At 39.9% G+C, this 20,533-nt stretch overlaps 2 protein-coding genes across 4 annotated transcripts in view; both read right to left on the bottom strand.

Moving 5' to 3' along the window:
* MDM2 (MDM2 proto-oncogene) overlaps positions 1-6,457 on the bottom strand; it is a 198,706-nt gene extending 192,249 nt beyond the window's left edge. The window contains exon 1 of the mRNA XM_047742776.1: positions 6,344-6,457. The gene's annotated coding sequence lies outside the window, so the exon portion shown is untranslated. The remainder of the gene's footprint in view (positions 1-6,343) is intronic.
* Positions 1-6,477, bottom strand: part of RAP1B (RAP1B, member of RAS oncogene family) — a 43,956-nt gene extending 37,479 nt beyond the window's left edge. For 2 of the 3 annotated variants that reach the window (XM_047742787.1, XM_047742786.1), the window contains exon 1: positions 6,344-6,477. The gene's annotated coding sequence lies outside the window, so the exon portion shown is untranslated. Of the gene's footprint in view, positions 1-6,334 lie in introns of all 3 variants that reach the window. The other variant, XM_047742788.1, reaches the window with a different exon arrangement.
* Between the last annotated feature and the right edge of the window lie 14,056 nt (positions 6,478-20,533).

Genomic DNA, 20,533 nt, shown 5'->3' with positions numbered 1-20,533 from the left:
TGAAATATTATGTGTAAGAGCCAAGATTTGATAAAAAAAAACCACACTTTTTTTTTAAAACTTCTTCATCAAGTGCATTTAGGTGAAAGTTTTTGTTGTTTTTTAAGGCATGGCAGTGAAGAATACAATGACTATGAATACAGTGTGGTGTTCTGACTTGATTTGTTCTAAGGTGCAGGAAGTTTTACTCACCACTGCTTTTGTACCATTGGTACAAATGTCAACGCTGTGAAAAAGGGCAAAGAACATCTCAGTATTATTGTAAAAATAGTTTTGTATTTGCAGACTCCTGAAAATGTTCAGGCAATCCCCAGGATTCCCTGGGGTAAATTTTGAAAATCCCTGAACCAGACAATCTGTTAAGCACAGTCACAATTATTCTTTCTTAGTCCTTATTCATGCCTTAATGAATAACTTCAATTGGGAAAAGCGATGCTAGAGAGAAATAAAAGTTTCATAGAACAAAAACTAATACTTTATTAGTATCTCTTTTATAATCATTTATGGATAATACTCCACTTAATCCAACAATTCTTTAAGTATATGCCACTGTTCCCACTAAGGAACCAAGGAGGTAGGAAAGGTTCAGAAAAAGGAGGTACGAATTTTGCCTAGAAATTCACTGTACTGGTGGTATTAAAAGTGATATTAATTTTTTTCTTTATACTCTTCTGTGTTTGAAATATTTTAATAAGAAAATTCAAAAGACATACACTTAAAAACTCAGCCAGTCTTACCCATACAAATGCAATGCAATATCTCAAGTTGCACAATTTCAGGAGAAGAAAACAGACACATATTACATGCTTCATCCCTATCCTTCTTTATTATCTGTCCAGTACAGAATTCAAGATTACCCAGGGATTCCTGAGTTTTGTTTTCAAGGAATGTAACCGTAACTTATCAATCTTAGTTAGCAGCTATAACTTTGCTATCATTAAGCAGTAATAGTAATGTTTTCACTATAACCTTAAGACACAACGTTTAACAGCTGGATGCAATATGCATACTACTTTGACACCCCAAACCTACTAATTAAAGAGTTTATATTTATAGCTTTTATTTTACTGACCTACTCAGTCCCATTTCCTGAGAACTCTCAGAAAGTCTCCCAATTTTTTTTTAGAATAAAGTGACTTGGAAAAATATATTCCAATGTATAAACTTTAGAAATATAAATTTTAGAAGACACAGATAATTAGGATTTTATTTTATGTAACATTTTCCATTTCCTTTCCAGAAGCTTTTGCCAAAAATTGCTATTAAATGGACAAAACAGATTTTCTTTCATCTTTTTTCTTTTCCACACGAGGAAAGGAATAGGTAGAGATAATCCACTATTGGGACAACCAGTTCACTGTATATTTTTAAAATAAAGTTACTTAATAAAATGCTAAGTTTTGAATATAAGAAAAAAAATCTATTAAAAGTACATATTTACTGAAATAAACTTTCAAAACAACTACTGAAAAATTTAGCAACATCTATATTGTAGTGAAGGTGATGATTCCAAGAAGTCAATAACTGAATGCAATCAAAATTATAACTGCTTTAAATAAATGCTCTCTTCCCTTAACATCTTTATTGAGTCTGGGGCACCTGGATGGCTCAGTTGGTTAAGCAACTGCCTTCTGCTTATTAGGTCATGATCCTGGAGTCCCAGGACCCTCCATGCTAAGCAGGGAATCTGCTTCTCCCTTTTACGCTCCCTCCTCTCATGCTCCCTCTCTCACCCTCTCTCTCAAATAAATAAATAAAATCTTTAAAAAAAAATCTTTATTGAGTCTACTTATACAACAGTTAAAAGTATTTAATTCCTCACCACTGGAAAAGATTACCTAGCAAATTATCTCATGAGATCAGAATCTGGTTTAAATTTAAATGGTCTCATTAGTTATATGCATAAAATATATGAAGTATATAAAGCAGCTTAACTATAAAATTATAAAATAGCATAACTACAAGGGTAAGCTTTAGAAACCAGCTCAATGTAAACTCCAAAATCAGAACATTAGAGAATTATTCTCTATGGTTAGAGAGACTAGCGTTCTTAATTTAAAAGTGAACATATTTCTAGTACTCAAGTACCTCAAATACCATCAAATTTAATTATAGTTATATTCCAGAATATTGTTCTGTACAATAAAAACCAGGTGGAAATTCTTCAGTTAATGTTGCAGATATTTTTTCTTTTGATAAGTAATTTAAATATTATTTAAAACATGGGTACATTTCCCTAAATGTTCATTTTTTTTCTTTTATAAGTTTTAAGGCTCTTTGGAAACAGTTTAAAAATTCTTGATCCTCTCTTAATGCTGAGCAAAAATTCTTTCTAAATTGCTACTGAAATAATAATCAGTTGCTGTATACCCTTAATTTGACTAACACTAGGAATAAACACACCAGTGTGAGGAATGAAATAGTGGTATTTCTTTTTGTTTGTGCAACATTTTAAAAACTGGTTTTAATTTTTTAAAGGCAGCACAGAAGTTCCTCATAACCTTTCTTCTTATAAAATAGAAATTCTATGACTAAAGGGATTGGTTTTAGAATCCAGAGTTCAACTAGGCTCAAAGTACAACAGATTATAAATATATATATATATATATATATATATATATATATATATAGCAAGCCAGTCTTTCTTGCAAATGGATAAATTAATTCTATTCTTTGTAGCTACTGCTTCCAATGTATTCATGAGATTTCCATAGAATTAATAAATTAACAACCGTCCTCAAATGGTAATTAGTACCTTTGGATACTATTGCAAAATATCTAAGAACACTGAAAAATATTAGGCTCTCAGCATATGGTACAGCGTTACACATGGTACAGTGTTTCAGCACATAGTACAGTACTCCTGTTTATTGAAAAATTTGTCCAGTGTTACAATGAATCATTGCATCAGCCAAAATGTCTGTTCTTAACTTTTTCTACAAGAAATTCAACTTGAAAAGGCTAATAGTAAAAACTTCACCCTAATCTCTAAGACTAAGGAATCCTCAAAAAGGACAAGAGGGGAAAAATAATCAAGACATTTATTTAATCACAACCTTGTGTGGTCTTACAAAGTTTTAAGATCTTATCAAAGTTTTGGGGCGCCTGGGTGGCTCAGTGGGTTAAAGCCTCTGCCTTCGGCTCAGGTCATGATGCCGGAGTCCTGGGATCGAGCCCCACATCAGGCTCTCTGCTCAGCAGGGAGCCTGCTTCCTCCTCTATCTCTCTGCCTGCTTCTCTGCCTACTTGTGATTTCTGTCAAATAAATAAATAAAATCTTAAAAAAAAAATCTTATCAAAGTTTTTCTATAGACACATGACATCACTGCCACAACAACAACAAACAAGCACTTTTGACTATTTAGTTCATAAATACTAAACTATTCCTGGTAAGTCATATATAGAAAGTACAGATCAATAACCACCCTCTTTATCAATACACACACAGGACCACATTATTGATAAGTCTAGGAAAATGACGCGTGCCTGTCAGTGAGATCTTGGTATTCGATAATAAAATTGCTTATTTAAAATTACACATCTGGGAAAAAAATAAACACCTGTGTAAAATCGCCAAATTTTCTTTGTATTGAGATCTAGTTTCACTGATTAATTTTACCCCCTTAACAAATATCCATCAAGTACCTACTACAAAAGTCAAAATTGAACGTGAGCAATTTCTCATCCAAATCTTAGACTTTATATTTAAAACAACATGTATAGTAAGTTACCGTGTTACTGACCTCTGGAAAGACCTTCTACTAGTCTTGAATTACACTAGAAAATGCACTTAATATGGTATTTATGTACATGATCAAAGTTTTACGAGTAATTTTTTTTATTACATCTCAATAGATGCTCCTTACGTGATGACTCTTTACCATGGGGGTTCACTTTCCCTTTATATGGCTAAGAGAAAATACTGGAATTCTATATTGGAAATCTAGTAAGGATTGTTTTGAGGATAAAATGAAAATCAATTTGTAAAGTTAAAAGGATTCCAAGCCAATGTGGATGTTTCTTTTTGAAGGAAGACGAAGTTCTCTTCAAATAATATTCTCATATGTTCACTACAGTTAATTCTTAAATCTAAACACTTGCTATCTGCACAGATAAGACTCTAGGAACTAAGAATACAATGGGGAATATAATGGTCCCTACCCTCATTGCGCTTACATTTAACAAACTGGTATTATCTACGTGCAATGTACCGTGCCAGTGCTTTGGGGCATTCAAGGAAGACATCCTGTCCTTGGACTTTACAACTCAGTGAACTAGGTAACAAAAATCAAATGAATAATAATGACAGAACAGTAACAGAATGTTGGAAGTGACAGGTGTCTAGAAAGAAAGAGACAACGTTTCATGGAGTGAAGCTGGGGGTGTTATGGGGAGAACACAAAAGACAGAGTAATTGTTTTCAAGCCCTCTATCACATTTATTCAAATTAAGCCAGTTTATTATTGGGTTCTTCAGTTGTATTCGGCTATCTGCACATTAAAACTAAACGGGCTACAGGCGTTTTAAAGATTTACTTTGTGGCTTACTCAAGAGAAGGCAACCTCACAATTTATTGATAATTCCAAAAAAGAAAATCCAAGTGAAAACACTGTGTCATGTAGAGTTTAAAAGCAGGAAGGGTTCAAATAAGACCATTATTCAGGGCTCTGTCCTTAAAGTTATTTAACCTCCTTGAGTATCAATTTCCTCTCCTAAAACCTGAGAATGTGGTTCTTCCACACTATTTGACTAAGATACTAACATTTTGTATATGACCGTTATCCTGTAAAAATGTAATTCACTATAAAAATATTCTATTTCCTTCTCCTGGTTCTCTATTACATACTGTCCTAAAAAGTCAGCAAGCCACTAACTAATCTTATCTTTTCTAGGCCTCAGTTTCCTCCTCCATAAAATGTGAGGGTGGGACTGGATGACCTAAATAGTCCCTTCCGGCCCTTAAAAAGTCCCATGACTCCATTATGACTCAAATACTACTCAAAAGTCAGCTTTTAGGAGTTTGAAGTTAAATGAACGTCCTCCTCTTTTACAGTTACTTCTTGCTAAAATAAGGTTTTGTTGAGCAAGTCTAAACAGCATTGTAATTACAAAAAAGAGTCAAAAATTTGCGAGTTAGAAGCTTTACTGTGTAAGCACTCGATATATATTAGATGCTACCAGCAAAACGAAAATCCAGTTAGACTGAATTAATCTTAAAATATTAAAATCACAATGTTCATTTAGTGTCAACTTTCTACCGGGTTAAAAATGTAATTTCCCGTTAATGTAATACAAAACTGCGTACGTTCCTTCCAAACGTTTTGCAGGGCAAAAATGTTTTGCTAAACTTATGGGGGGGGGGGGCGAAGGGTAAGCAAATCTTGTGCTTAAACTCGCCAGGATGATCTTTTCTCCAAAAGTCATCAGTTCTTTTTAGAAGAAAAATCCAAATGGCCTGGTTAATTTGGGGTAGTTTTAAATAAAACTCATGGTGCTGACAGTTTTAGGATTAGACACATCGAGATGGCGAAAAAGAGAAGACGACAAACTTCCTGGATTTTGTCTCCCTCTGTAAAAGAAAAGAGATTTCCCCTTGCTGACGAAGGGAAAGGCCCCTTTAACAGTTTTTCCCTACGCGGTGGTTGCTGCCAGACTAGGTGGGGCTCCCTCCGCTGCCTTCCTCCTGCCACTTCCCGCAACAAATGGAGCAAACCAGTCCCGTTTCAGGCAAACTTTTTCCCTGTCAGGCTGGAGCCTGCAGGGCGCCGGGGAGTGGTTTCCCCCGAACGCTCCTCGTCCTGGCTCGGGGCTGGGGGAAGCTGCGTCTTCTCAAAGGACAACTTTCTGGTTTCCGTTCTAACTTCCACCCACACCCAGGAGGGCACCGAGGTGGCCAGCGAGGGGGCTCCGGGGCGGCGGACGAGTGCTCCGGGGAGCCAGAGGGGGACGGAAGGTAGCGAGAGAAGCTGCGGCGGCCGCGGGCAGGAGGGAGCGAGCGGGTGTGCGTGGGGAGGGGGTCCTCGGGCTCTCACTTCCTCCGCCATATTTCAGACATTTGACCCCTTCCGCAAAGCGCGCTGTTCCCCGCGGCGGCGGCGGTGGCGGCCGCAGCTCGTCCCCGCCGGTCCCGGAGACAGCACGCTCGCCGGCCGGGCGCCGGGCCCTCCACCACCTGCCGCGCGCCGTGAAGCCTCCGCCGCCGCCGCCAGGGTCCCTGACCGCCGCGCGCGCCCCGCCCGGCCCGCGCCGCACCCCACCCGCTCCCCTCAGCCGGCGCCCGGCCCCCGCCCCGCGCGGCCGCCGTCGCCGCTCCCCTCAGCGGCCACGCACGCACTCTGCCAACCTCTCACGCTGTCACCGGGTCTCCGCCGCCCGCGTCGCCCCGCGCTTCCTCCGGGTCGCTGCTCCCGGCGCCACGGCGGTCCTGCCGCTGTCGCCGCCGCCGCCGCTCCGGCTGGTTTACACGCCTGACTCTGGGCGAGGTTTGGCGGTGTCGCCTTGACGTCAGGCGTTCAGCCTCGCTCTCGCTTCCGTCCGCGGGCGGGGCGCGCGGGTGCGCGGCCGGGGAAGGGGCGGGGCCGCGGGGCGGAGCGAGGGGAGTCGAGGGGCGGGCCCTTCCGCGTCGCTGCAGCCCAGGCCGGACACACGCGGCCACTTTCGCGGGTAGTTCTGGGCGGTGTTTCTCTCCCACGTCTAGTGCCCCCTCAGCTTCTCTGGGCCACCAGGCTCGGGACAGATGCGCCTGTCGACTTCCCTGACCTCAGCGGGTTACAGTGATGCGAATGGTTTAAAAGCCCCGAAACTTAAAAGGTGCCTCTAATGAAACTAATAATTCACTCACCAACGACGCCCAACAGTTGGTGCTCGCGTATTCCTTTGTGCTGGGAAAAGTGGCTGGGGAAGTAACAGAGTGTACAGTTTCCACACACCTAGATCTCACACCAAGGAAACCAGGCCAGGGACCTTCTATAGCTGAGAGTAATATGGGTTGGGGCCAAATTGGGCAAGGTCCTTTTCATTCTTGAAAGGGTTTTTCTCCTGACAAGTATTTCATACACTGGTGTCTTAACCTCGGTGAACTCTTTCTAAATTACCGTTCCAAACTCAGTTAACAAATCGATGATCCCAAACAACTTGGTACTCTGCCTAAATCAACTATTTGTAGAAATAAAATAAATTGCACATTTAAATACACGAGTCGGGCACTTTATTTATTTATTTTTTTAAAGATTTCATTTATTTATCTGACAGAGAGAAATCACAAGTAGGCAGAGAGGCAGGCAGAGAGAGAGGAGGAAGCAGGCTCCCCGCTGAGCAGAGAGCCCGACGCGGGGCTCGATCCCAGGACCCTGAGAACATGACCTGAGCCGAAGGCAGCGGCTTAACCCACTGAGCCACCCAGGCGCCCCACGAGTCGGGCACTTTAAAGGGTTACTCGTAGGTAGGTTTATGGTGAAATTGCTGGGCTGCAGAAAATACCTTCTGTTCCAAAAATGCCTTCTTCCAAAAACGGTGGAAACTTAACGAAGGAACTTACATTATTAGAGAGAAGACGGAAATACATCTACCCTTAGTACAGAACATCAGCTCTTTTATGAAACAAAGTTTTGATGAAAGAAGAGATTCAAGAAAGAGCAAAATGCAGAGGAAAGTTGGGGTTGGGAAGTAATCGAAAACTAACTTTTGCTTAGTTCAGCTTAACTTTATTCTTGAAATACATTTTGGTGAACTTTGAAGATTAATAAAAAAGTATGATTAATTTCCCTCCCTTAAAGAATACTAGTAATTGAAAACTAACCAAGTTAAAGAATAGATAAGAATGAATTATAATTATCCTAAGTTTTCTGTAGGTAAGTGCTTTCTAGGTATCTTGCAGTTTACGTTAATTGAATGTTACGTATTTCCGCAATTTCTGTTTTGTTAGAAAACCCTTTTTAATGGAAATTTCAAAGGCAAATTTCAGAGCAGTCTGTAGGAATTGTTTTTTTTTTTTTTTAAGATTTTATTTTTGGGGGGCGCCTGGGTGGCTCAGTGGGTTAAGCCTCTGCCTTTGGCTCAGGTCATGATCCCAGGGTCCTGGGATCGAGCCCCACATCGGGCTCTCTGCTCATCGGGGAGCCTGCTTCCCCCTCTCTCTCTGCCTGCCTCTCTGCCTACTTGTGATCTCTGTGTGTCAAATAAATAAATAAATAAAATCTTAAAAAAAAAAAAAGATTTTTTTTTTTTTTAATTTGAGAGAGAGCGAGCACCAGCAGGGAGAGGGGCAAAGGGAGAGGGAGAAGCACACTCCCCTTTCAGCAGGGAAGCCCCAGGTGGGACTGGATCCCAGGACTATGGGATGAGGACATGCGCCTAAGGCAGACACTTAACTGAGTGAGCCACCCAGGCACGCCAGTCTGTAGGAATTATTATAAATGAATGAATTTTAAATAAATGAGACTTCACTGACTTTTCAGTTATTGCATGGAACTTTGATCAAGTCTGAAAGCCTGAAACTCTCTAAGTTCATGGAAGCAGATGTTACTGGGGTATACCTGTGTTTTTCTCTTTTTCTTTCTTTCATCTCTCTTTGACCTTTAGGCAATTGATTTTTTTTTCAAAGTCAGTTTCATTTATTTATTTTTTAAATAAAGATTTTATTTATTTATCGCACAGAGCGAGAGAGACATCGAGAAAGGGAAGCAGGGGAAGTGGGAAAGGGAGAAGCAGGCTTCCCACTGAGCAGGGAGCCGGATGCAGGTCTTGATCCCAGGACTCTGGGATCATGACCTGAGCTGAAGGCAGATGCTTAACAACTGAGCCACCCAGGCACCCCCAAAGTCAGTTTTAGAAGGTTGGAGTTAGGATTATTTAGAGTTTAAAGGAATACTTATTTTAATTAAGAATACTTTTCTTAAAGACTAGAAATCATTACACTTTTTAAAAAAGCATTTATTTATTAATTGAAAGAGAGAGAGTGAGCACGAGCAGGGGGAAAGGCAGAGGTAGAGAGAAAGGGAGATACAGGCTCCCGGTAAGCAGGAAGCCCAAAGTGGAACTCCATCCCAGGACCCTGGGATGATGGTCTGAGTTGAAGGTGGAAGCTTAGCCAACTGAGCCTCCCTGGTGTCCCGAAATCATTACTCTTGTATTAAACTATTATCTTTATACAGAGAATGCCAGAATCTTCATGTCTTGGCCCCAAACTCATTTTTGGGTTTGGAACCTGGGTTCCTGTCTTCTTGAAATCTTCACCAGGATATTCCACTGGCAACCTCAACTGGTCATGTTTGCAGACTGAACGGTCATCTTTGTTACCAGACTAGTTTCTCCACCTTTTCATTTGTTAATTGTTAATTGTATCACCGTCTTTTAAATTAGCCAGTCTCCAAACCTTTCTCTGCCTTTGCTCAAATCAGTGAATTAGCACATCTATTAGATAGTAATTCATTTCTTTTTCTCTCTTTTAAAGATTTTATTTATTTATTTGACACAGAGAGAGACCGTGAGAGAGGGTCTAAAAGCAGGGGGAGCGGGAGAGGGAGAAGCAGGCTTCCCGCTGAGTAGGGAGCCGATATGGGGCTCCATCCCAGGACTCTGGGATCATGACCTGAGCAGAAGGCAGACGCTTAATGACTGAGACACCCAGGGGTCCCAGTAATTAATTTCTACTAGTACCACACTTGTTTAGATTGGCACTACCTCTCAACTCCTGGACTTTAGCCACACCTTCCTACCTTGCCTTGTAGCCTCTGTCTGGTCTTGCTGTGATCTATTCTCCATTCTGTAGCTAGATGAATTATCTTAAAGCATCCTGAGCAAGTCACTATCTTCCTCCAAGAGCCTTCAGTTACTCTGTTGCCCTACCAAAATAAAGTTAAAATCCTTGTAGAATATCTTACTCCTCCTTCTCACTTAAAACTGCCTTACAGTCAGAGTGGATTTTTCATCTTGCCCAAATACAGTGCTTTACTGCTCTGGTGTCTATAGGTGATTTCCTCTGCCTGAAGTGTTCCTTCCCACTCTTGTCCACTAATCAAGGTCCATTTACTTTCTCTAAGAAAGAACATCTTTCCAGTCAAATATGGTCTGATATTTTCAACTGAATGTGGTCTCTTCTCTTTGGAATTCCCATAACACTCTATTGCTCCTTTCTTTGGTCACTGGTATTCTACTATCCTACTACAGTAGGGGTTTGCAAACTTTTCCTGTCAAGAGCCAGATGGTAAATATATAAGGGTTTGGGGGCCAGATGATCTTTGTTGTAGCTACTCAACTCTGCTTTTGTTGTGCAAAACCAGTCATAGGATACATAACGAATGAGTGTGACTGTATTCTAATAAAACTTTATTCATGGACACTAAAATTTTAATTTCATATAATTTTCACATGTCACAAATCTCCTCCTCCTTCCCTTCTTACTCTTCTTCTTCCCTTTCTTCTTCTTCCTCCTCCTCCTCCTCTTCTTCTCCTCCTCTTTCTTCTTCCTCTTCTTTCATTTAAAAATGTGAAAACCATTCTTAGCCCATAGCTGTACAAAAACAAGCAGTGGGCTGGATTTGTCCATGTTTGCCCTGCTGTGCTCAGGACCAGCTTCATGAGCCTGTGACAGGGCCTGGTGCTTAGAAAGGCTCAATGATCAGTTGAATGCTCTAATGTCACCATCTTGAAATTTTTATTAATTTTTAAACAAAGGGACTGTATTTTCATTTTGCATTGGGTTCCTCAAATTCTGTAGCTGGGTCCTGCATGTACTAGAAGAGAAAAATCCATACAATGTATATTTCTCATGTTTGGTATGGTGTTTTTCATATAATAGGCACTCAAAATGTATTAGTTGAGAGATTTCTCAGGGTTGTGTTTGCATTGAGCAGTATTGAAGAATGAGGTAACACCCCCCCCAACCCCTGCAAGAGCAGAATTGTTTCTGCTCACTATAAAAGCAGCGCATCTCCTAAGCTCAGGGCCCCCTTCCTGTATCACAACCACCTGCAGGTGTAGACATCCACAGAAGTCTACTTTCATTGGCCCCAGGGGACTTAGGGGATATATAGAACCAATGCAAGAATGATGCTCTGGTTACTGCTTTTACTGTGAGTAATAAAGTCCTTTGGCTCTCAAAAAAAATGTATTTGTTGAATTTTTTATTCCTAAGGCACTGTGGAATAGTGGAGAACAGGAGAGAGTTCAGCTTCACTGCTTATTAGCTGTAGGGTCTTAAGCAAATTCCTTAACATATTGAGCCTTGATTTTCTCATCTATAACTTGGGGATAATAATCTCTGCCTTATGGAACTGTTGAGATTGAATGTAGAAAATAGCTATGTCATAGCCCCTAGGAGTGGATGAAGCTCAAAATTATTTTTTTCCCTTTTAGGGGAAGTGAATTAATAGGATGCTTGTCCAAAACTCTTGCTTATTTAACTGTATAGAGCTGTATAATACTATATTTAACGGTATTTCTGATTTTTCATGCTTTGTTTCCCTAAAAGTTATACTTCAAATAACATCTATGCCTAGTTTAATTTCAAAAGTCCACATAAAGGAAAGGGCGTCTAGGTGGCTCAGTTGGTTAAGTGTCTGACTCTTGATTTTGGTTCAGGTCATGACTTCAGGGTTGTGGGATCGAGCCCCACACGGGGCCCCATGCTCAATGCAGAGTCTGCTTGAAACATTCTCTCCCTCTCCCTCTGCCCCATCCCCCATTTGTGTTTTCTCTCTAAATAAATAAATAAATAAATGAATGAATAAAATCTTATGAAAAAGGTCCACATAAATAAAGGTCTTATTGCAAGTCCAAAATTGGATTTCAAAAATCCTCATATTTATAATTTTCCTAATTAACAGGTAATGATTATTAGCATTAATAAGAGTCATGCTGTTTAACTTCCAATTAAGTATGTTATCCAGAGGCTTGAAAGTCATTAACCTTAAATATTATTATATTATTTCATTCACAAATGAACAATAGTGAAATTTGATCCTTTTAAGGCACTCTCTTACTGTTTTTGTCTCTGTTGTGTGTATTCATGTATGTATGTGTGTGTGTGTACATATATATAATATGTATGTGTATGGTGTATATGTAACATGTATGTATATGTATAATATATATACACCAATATCTATAATGTTTAGTGATAATTCTATTCTTTTGCCGTGTCCTGCATAGCTGGGGTTGGAGTTTGAGAAGGATAAGAAGGCTCCTTATTGATGTGAAAGAGAAAAAAACATGGCTTAACTTTCCAGTTAGGTTCATTCTGGGTTTTTTTGGTCAAACATTGTTTCCAAACTCTGTGTGGTCATTTTTATAAATTCTGCCCTTTATCACATGAGAGACCTGGTAAGAGCCTATTTGACCATTGCTATTATAGGAAAACAACTCAGAACTCATACTCTCTAAGGTGTTAGTTTGTATGCCTCTAAGATTTCTGTTTTGGGGAAACCAAGTATTCATATATAAGAAAAAAATGAGGCAGCTTGGCATGTTTTCTACTCTGTGTAATAACCACGTATTTGTCTCAAAATACATTTCAAATTCTGTCTGCATTCTATTTTAGCAGTTGGAGGCTTGACCACCAAACCTGCCTATGCCACATTAAATAAATCTAACAATTCTATAGTTTTGTCATTGCTAAAGTCTATGATATAAGGAACAGATAGATTGCACTTAAAATTTTCCCCTTTCTTAAGCTGTGGCTAAGGAAAACCATACAAATGACAAGGACATTCCCAGAGCTGGCATGTAAATGAATGTTAAAGGAGAAAACCACTGGAAGAACCAGCTTCATGAAATATCCCCTGTCATGAAATTTTCAAAAGAAATTTAAATGAAGAAAGTCTTTAAAAACCCCATACAAGTACTTTCAGAATCTGGGGCGTCTCCACATAAAACAGCTAATGTAATCATTAGGCTCTAAAGTTAGGCATCCCCTCAGACAAGTACTTGGCTTCTAGTCAAGTTAGCCTTGAATCCCGTGTCTGAATCACATACCTCAATAATAATGGCCAAATTCCGAGAGCTAGGTTTTAATAACCCATTATACAGATAGAAGGCTAAAGCTTAGAAAGGCTAAGTGGCCACAGCCATATGGAACTATGTAGGCAGAGCCGAAATTTGTTATCTTTGTCTGCCTTCTTTTGGCACCATGCTGTCCAATTATTCTTTTATTAATGCTGTTCTTTCATCCAGAAAATCTCTCCTGTCTCTTTTGTTCTTATCTAAATCTTAGTCATTATTTAAGACCCAGTGGTTTCTTGCTTCTCTGAATTTCCCTAATAATTATTGTTTGTATCACTCATTTGGTACTTATCAGACATGACCTATTTATTTATTTATTTATTTAAAGATTTTATTTATTTATTTGACAGAGAGATCACAAGTAGATGGAGAGGCAGAGAGAGAGAGAGAGAGGGAAGCAGGCTCCCTGCTGAGCAGAGAGCCTGATGCGGGACTCCATCCCAGGACCCTGAGATCACGACCTGAGCCGAAGGCAGCGGCCTAACCCACTGAGCCACCCAGGTGCCCCAGACATGACCTATTTAAATTGCTTTTGTCTTCCCTCCATCCTGAGATTGCCAAGACCTATCTTCCAACTTTTTTGCGCTACCATACTGCCTGGCATCACACAGTGGCAATAAAATGTAGTTGGGAGGGTCTTGCTAATCTTGGTTAGACCCTCCAAGCTGATCAGAGTGGATTTGTGACCTCTGGCAGTTATTTCACCTTTCCAAATTCCTTTGCAGGAATCTTTAAAAGGCGAGTAACTGTATCTATAAGGTAAGGCTTTAAACTTTTTAAAAATAAGAGAGCAGATACAAAAATGAAAGTAACACAGAGCAGCAAGGAAGTAGATTGGTTCTGGAATCAGACTGCAAGTGTTTGAACACAGGCTCCATTCGTCTTAGAATGGCAACTCTGTTTCCTCCTTGGTAAAATGTGTACAGTAATAGAACCTCCATTATGGGATTACTGGGTGGATTAAAAGAGTAAACAATGCAAATGGTGCCCACCACAAAGCAAGCAGTCTATAAATGTTAGCTGTCGTCATCTAAAAGATTACCAATAAATGTTGGTTCCTACTACAGCCTCTGGCACAATAAAATTTTGTGCAAACATAGTAAGAATTCAGCAAGCGTTAGTTAAACTCCTTTTGCTTTGCTTATGACAGTTCTCCATTAAGGATTGGTTGTGTTCTGGAGTTTCTTCCTGCTGGTAGCTTATAACTTGAAGATACATATGCAGTGGAAACTGTTATAAAGTTTACAACATGAGTATCTTAAAATATGACTTGATTATTAAGGAAGCTTTAAAAAGCCTATTTTAATCCATAGATACTAAAACGCAGTTCTAAAAGTACAGACAGACATCGGAGATATTGCCAGTTTGGTAACAGATGGCCAAAATAGAATGGGTATCACAAAAAGCAAGTCAATTTTGAATTTTTCTGGCTTCCCAGTGCATACAAAGTTATGTTTACGCATATTCTATAGTCTATGAAGTGTGCAATAGCATTATGTCTAAAAAACAATGTATGTATCTTGATTTAAAAACCCTTTATTTCTGGGGCGCCTGGGTGGCTCAGTGGATTAAGTGTCTGACTTCCGCTCAGGTCATGATCTTGGGGTCCTGGGATGGAGCCCTGTGCATTGGGCTCTACACTCAGCAGGAAGTCTGTTTCTCTTTCTCTCCCTCTGCCCCTGCTCGTGTTCTCTCTCTCTCACATAAATACATAAAAATACTTAACTGCTAAAACGTGTTAACCCTCATCTGAGCTTCCAGCAAGTCCTAATTACTGATCACAGATCACCATTACAAACATGATAATAATGAAAAAGTTCGAAATATTGTGAGAATTGCCAAAATGTGATACAGACACAAAGTGAGTAAATGCTTTTAGAGAAATGGTGTCAAAAGATTTGCTCGACTCAGGGTTGCTACAAACCTTGTTTGTAAGAAACACGGTATCTATGAAGCTCAATAAAGTGAAACATAATGGAACAAGGCATACCTGTAGTCTTTCCACTACTACTAATCAGCATTTATAACACTGTTCCCTCAGTTTTCACAGCACCTTTTTCTTGTGGCTTTCCTCTTTTCTTTCTGGCTTTTTTTTTTTTTTTCTTCTCACTTTCTTTGGACTATCTCTTCTTCTTTTTGAACTTTAAGGGTTGGAGTCCCCTAGAGCTTGATCCTAGACCCTCTTCTTGTACACCTTCTTCTGGGCAGTTCTAGGCTTTCCCATGGCTTTATATGCCATCTAAATGATGGCAGCTCATAGATTTATGTCTGCAGTTCAGAATTCTCTGCTGAACTCTGGATGCATAGAGCCAATAGCCTTCTCGAAAACATTCCTTGGTTGACCTCCCCCATAACTGCTCTCCCTCCAGTAATCCTCATCTCAAGAGATGGTAGCAGCTCCCTAAAACAGAAATTTCTAACACTTCCCTCTACCTTACTTCACATAGCAAATTCTTTACCAAGTCCTTTTAATTCTACTTCCAAAATCACTACAATATGACCACACTTCTCCATTTCCATTGTCTGGTTGGTTTATGTGCTTTCACTTTTGTCCCTCCTCCCATCCATTCTCTGAATAGTGGTCTTAAAGATTAAAAAAAAAATTTTTTTATACTGGGAAGTTTTGAATATACATAGAGAGAAGGATTTAATGAGTCCCCTTATCCAATTTCAACATTTATCCTAATTTTTGCTACTCTCGTTTCATCTGTCTCTTCCCTTAGGGAAAACCTTGTAAAAACTTCAGTATACATCTCCTACAGATAAGAACATTTAAGAAATATAACCATAATGCTATTATCATACCTAACAAAATTTAAAAGGATTCCTTAACAAAATATAGTAGCCAGTCTGTATTTAAAATTTCCACTGTGGGGCACCTGGGTAGCTCAGTCCGTTAAGTGTGTGAATCTTGATTTTGACTCAGGTCATGATCTCAGGGTTGTGAGATTGAGCCCTGGGCTCTGTGCTAGGCATGGAACCTGCTTAAGAGTCTCTCTCCTTCTGCCCGTCCTGCCCTCCCTCTCTGAAAAATAAAACGTTTTAAAACTAAAAATATTTCCATTGTGATGTATACAAATATTTGATTACTATGTTACACATCTAAAACTAATATAATGTTATATACCAATTTTACCCTGATTAAAGAGAGAAAGAAAGAAAGAACTAGAAACCAGAGCCTGAAGAGTTAATAAATATTTTAGTCCAAAAAAATTCCTGATTGTATCAAAGATGAATTTTTACTATTGGTTTATTAAGTTTATCACCCAAACAAGTCCAAACATTACATTTAATTATTTTGCCTATTAAATCTCTCTTAATCTCTAATAGTCTCTCTTCCTTTTGTTGAGTGAATGACTATTTGTATTTTTTCTCTTGCAATGTGCCTTTCCTTATCCTTCAACTTCTGTACAAATGACATCACTTTCCGTCAATGCCTTCATAAGCATTCTGTGGCAAAACTCCTATAGCTTTTCATTACACATCTTTATCTATAAATACAAACTTGAGAAAGTAAGGACCTCGCTTTCACATATTTACATTATGTGAAGAAAATATAGAAGATGGATTGAAAACTATTCATCCATCCCCAAATACAGGCAAGAAGTCCAGTTAATAAGCCTTAAGCCTACACTACATACTAAGAAGTTATCTCACTTCATTTTTTGAAAAATTCTTTGAGTTGGGGTTTTGTTTTGTTTTGTTTTGTTTTAGCCTGTTTTTATGGTAAGAAAGAGATTGAGGGAGACTATGGAAAAATATGGGGCTACAGTATTAGTCTGAGGGAGGGTGAGATCTGCCTTTTTGAGGGGCTCTTGGTCTCCCCGCCTGGCTACACTGTGGCAGTAATAAAGATAGTGATGGAGTAATGAAGGATGGTTTTGCGGGGGAGGGGGTGAAGATCCAAAGGAAATTCTAGTAGTTTCTTTGTCCAGATGGAAAAGAAAAAACAGAGTCCTACCTGAGTGTATTATCAGGGGGAATAGATTATTTTGGCCTAAGGTAAATATATTTGAGAAAGTAATTATTTAGTGGGATTCTGATAAGAATTGGTTCAAGTCTGAAAGAAGTTTAACAGTGGCAGAAGAAGCCTTCTAAGGGCGAGTATTTTTCAGTGACCCACTCTAACCGATCCTGTCCAATTCTTTTTTCTTTTTAAATTATATCCTTTGCCTTTTTAAAGACAGACTTGAACATCACCAATGTGCTTATACATTTCCTTCCTGCTTCTCAGTAGACCTCAGAACCACATTTTTTTTTTTTTCACTAGAATCCCTTTCCTAACTGTCTCTATCTAAATTCTTCAGCAGCTTGTCATGTCCTTAATGCCTAGGAAAGCATGTCAAAAGATCATGGTAGCCAAGGGAGGGAAATTGTATTTAAAATATATTTGGGGGCGCCTGGGTGGCTCAGTGGGTTAAGCCGCTGCCTTCGGCTCGGGTCATGATCTCAGAGTCCTGGGATGGAGCCCCGCATCGGGCTCTCTGCTTGGCGGGGAGCCTGCTTCCTCCTCTCTCTCTGCCTGCCTCTCTGCCTGCTTGTGATCTCTCTGTCAAATAAATAAATAAAATCTTTAAAAAAAATTATATATATATATATATATATATATATATATATATATATATATATATATTTGGCTTGAAAAATTCTATCTGCTTCACTAGCCTGCCTGAATGTGTCTACATTTACCAAAGATGTGAGTCAGTCCAACCTCCTCCTGCGTAAGATGGCAGAGGAATCTGTGTAGGTAATTACACATTGATAAGTGCTTCATTAATGGAAACATCTGCAAAAAACAAACAAACAAACAAACAAAAGCAAAGAATAAGTGGCCAATAGCAAAGAGAAGAAAAGTATTTAAAATATCTTGGTTATGGGGTGTATTCCCCAAAGAATTCAAAGCAGGGACAAGAACAGATATTTATTCTATCAATGTTCATTGCAGCATTATTCACAATAGCCAAGATAAAAGCAAACCAAGTGTCCATCAAAACAAAATGTGGTATATACATACAATGGAATATTACTCAACTTTAGAAAGGACGGAAGTTCTGACACTTGCTACAAGATGGAATGAATCTTGAAGATAGTATACTAAATTAAATAAGCCAGCCACAGAAGGAGAAATACTATAAGATTCCACTTATATGAGGTCCCTAGAGTAGTCAAATTCATAGAGATAGAAAGTAGCGTGGTGGTTGCCAGGGGCTACGGTGTGAGGGGGAGTTAGGGTTGAATGGGTACAGAGTTTCAGTGTGAGAAGATGAAAATATTTTGGAAATGGGTGGCGGTGATGCCTGCAGAACAATGTAAATGTAGTTAATGCCACAAAACTGGACGCTTAAAGGTGGTTAAATGGTGAGTTTGCGGTTATGTATATTTCACCCCAGTACAAAAACGTCTTGGTGAAGAACTTGGGCTCTGAGTCAGAAAGCCTGGGTTTAAACTTTGACTCAGTACCTCATTAGTTGTGAGAACCTACGCTATTTCCACACCCTAAGTTTGAGGTTTTTCACCTAGGAATTGGAATAAGAATAGTACATATCTTACAGACTTCTGAGGATTAAATAAAACAATCTACTTAAAATCCTTTGCACCCCGCCTTGCACATAGCCACTACTCAAAAAATGTTAGCCACTATGATTTTATTACCATTTAGTTACAAAGATTTTCTGATGCATTTTTAGGAATTTCCTCCAGATTGAGATGTCTGAATTATGTGATTCAGGGGGGGTACCCCACATCAGCAACAAAGGTAGATCTAGAGAGTCTGATGGAAGGGATGAAGCTCCAGTGTGCTGTTTGGTGGAAAGAGCAAAGGTCTTGGAATAAATATAAAAGAACCTCTTCATGTTCGGGAAGGGCAATTTTCAGCCAGTTTCAACAGCTCAAAAATAAGTAGCAAGGAAATTAATATTAATTTTTGAATATTCTGAAATGTTAGCAGTTTTTTTTTAATTGTTTGGTAACATTTGTGGCAGAATCCAGGAGATACTCTCCAGGTTGCAACTACAGGAACATTTTGTCTGGCCTACAATGTCTTTCTAGAAAACTGGCGCTGGGTGTGGGTCTACTGACTCGACTAATTACAGAATGATAATTGTGAAATTATCTCACTCAGTTATGATCCTTTCATGAATTATTCTGTGTGTGTGTGTTTGAGAGAGAGAGAGAGAGAGAGAGAGAGAGAGAGGGAAACAATAGAAAGAGCTATGGGGTTGCTGTTTTTAAAAAGGGTAAACCTGGGGGCGCCTGGGTGGCTCAGCGGGTTAAAGCCTCTGCCTTTGGTCCCAGGGTCCCAGGGTGCTGGGATCGAGCCCCGCATCAGGCTATCTGCTTAGCAGGCAGCCTGCTTCCCCTGCTCTCTCTGCCTGCCTCTCTGCTTACTTGTGATCTCTCTCTGTCAAATAAATAAACAAAATCTTAAAAAAAAAAAGGTAAACCTGAATAACATAGGGAAGACTGTGTACCACGATTTACACAAATCAATCCTTGACCTACCAACGTTGTCACTGTCCTCAACTGTATTTAATTTTTATTTATTTTTTAATTTTTAAAAAAGATTTTATTTATTTAACAGAGAGAGAAACAGTGAGAGCAGGAACTCAAGCAGGAGGAGTGGAAGAGGTGGAAGCAGGCTCCCTGCTGAGCAAGGAGCCTGATGCGGGGCTCGATTCCAGGACTCTGGGATCATGACCTGAGCCGAAGGCAGATGCTTAACCCACTGAGCCACCCAGGTACCCCCTCAACTGTATTTTAAAGATGGGGAAACCGACTCTTGCCTGTGTGTGTGTGTGTGTGTGTGTGTGTGTGTGTGTGTGTGTGCGTGCGCACGCAGAGAGCTATAATTTCAATACAGGTTGATTTGGCTCCAGTGTCCATGCTCTTTATCTTAAACCACGTGCCCCAAACTACAACGTCTTGCCACTTTTTACTGTCCTGAGGGCGAGGGTCATTTTTGGAGCTGTTGCAGGTTCTGAAGTCACCCCTGGGAACTATGGCTACCACTGGTGGAATGTCATGGCGGCTCTTTGCCCTCCAGCCCACCCTCTGCTAAGAGGGAAGAAGCTACTGCCCAGGGAAAGCAAATGGAGGGGGCACAAGAAAGCCCCTTTGCCCGGAAGTAGTCCTTCTCCTCTTTTCTGACCCGAAGTGGCTACTATTAAAGCCACTCGGTTTGGAAAACAAAAGTGTGATTGCACGCACAGGCTACCTAGGAGCAGGAAGGAGAGACTGGGTTTCTTTCAGCTCTCTCTCATTAGCACTCTTTAGCTTATGAGATAAGCTGGTTATCTCCTGGAAAGCCTGGAAAGATGATCATAGCTTCAGCAAAGACACACTTGACAAGTGTGCCTAGTGCTCAGTGAGGGGGGGTCAGTGAAGCTGGCAGGTTTGGGCAGAGGTCTTGAAACCCACGTAGCGAGGGGCAGCGTGAGGACCCTGGACAGACATGGCTGTCTGCGGTAGTGACGGTCTGTTTGTTGTCAGTAACAGATACAACCTGAGCTTCCTTAAGCAGAAGGGGAAAGTATGA

The sequence above is a fragment of the Lutra lutra genome, chromosome 8 (genome assembly GCF_902655055.1).
Source record: "Lutra lutra chromosome 8, mLutLut1.2, whole genome shotgun sequence".
Classification (NCBI taxonomy): domain Eukaryota; kingdom Metazoa; phylum Chordata; class Mammalia; order Carnivora; family Mustelidae; genus Lutra; species Lutra lutra.
The sequence above is the reverse complement of the archived record's forward strand: the minus strand, read 5'-3'. Positions and strand labels throughout refer to the sequence as shown.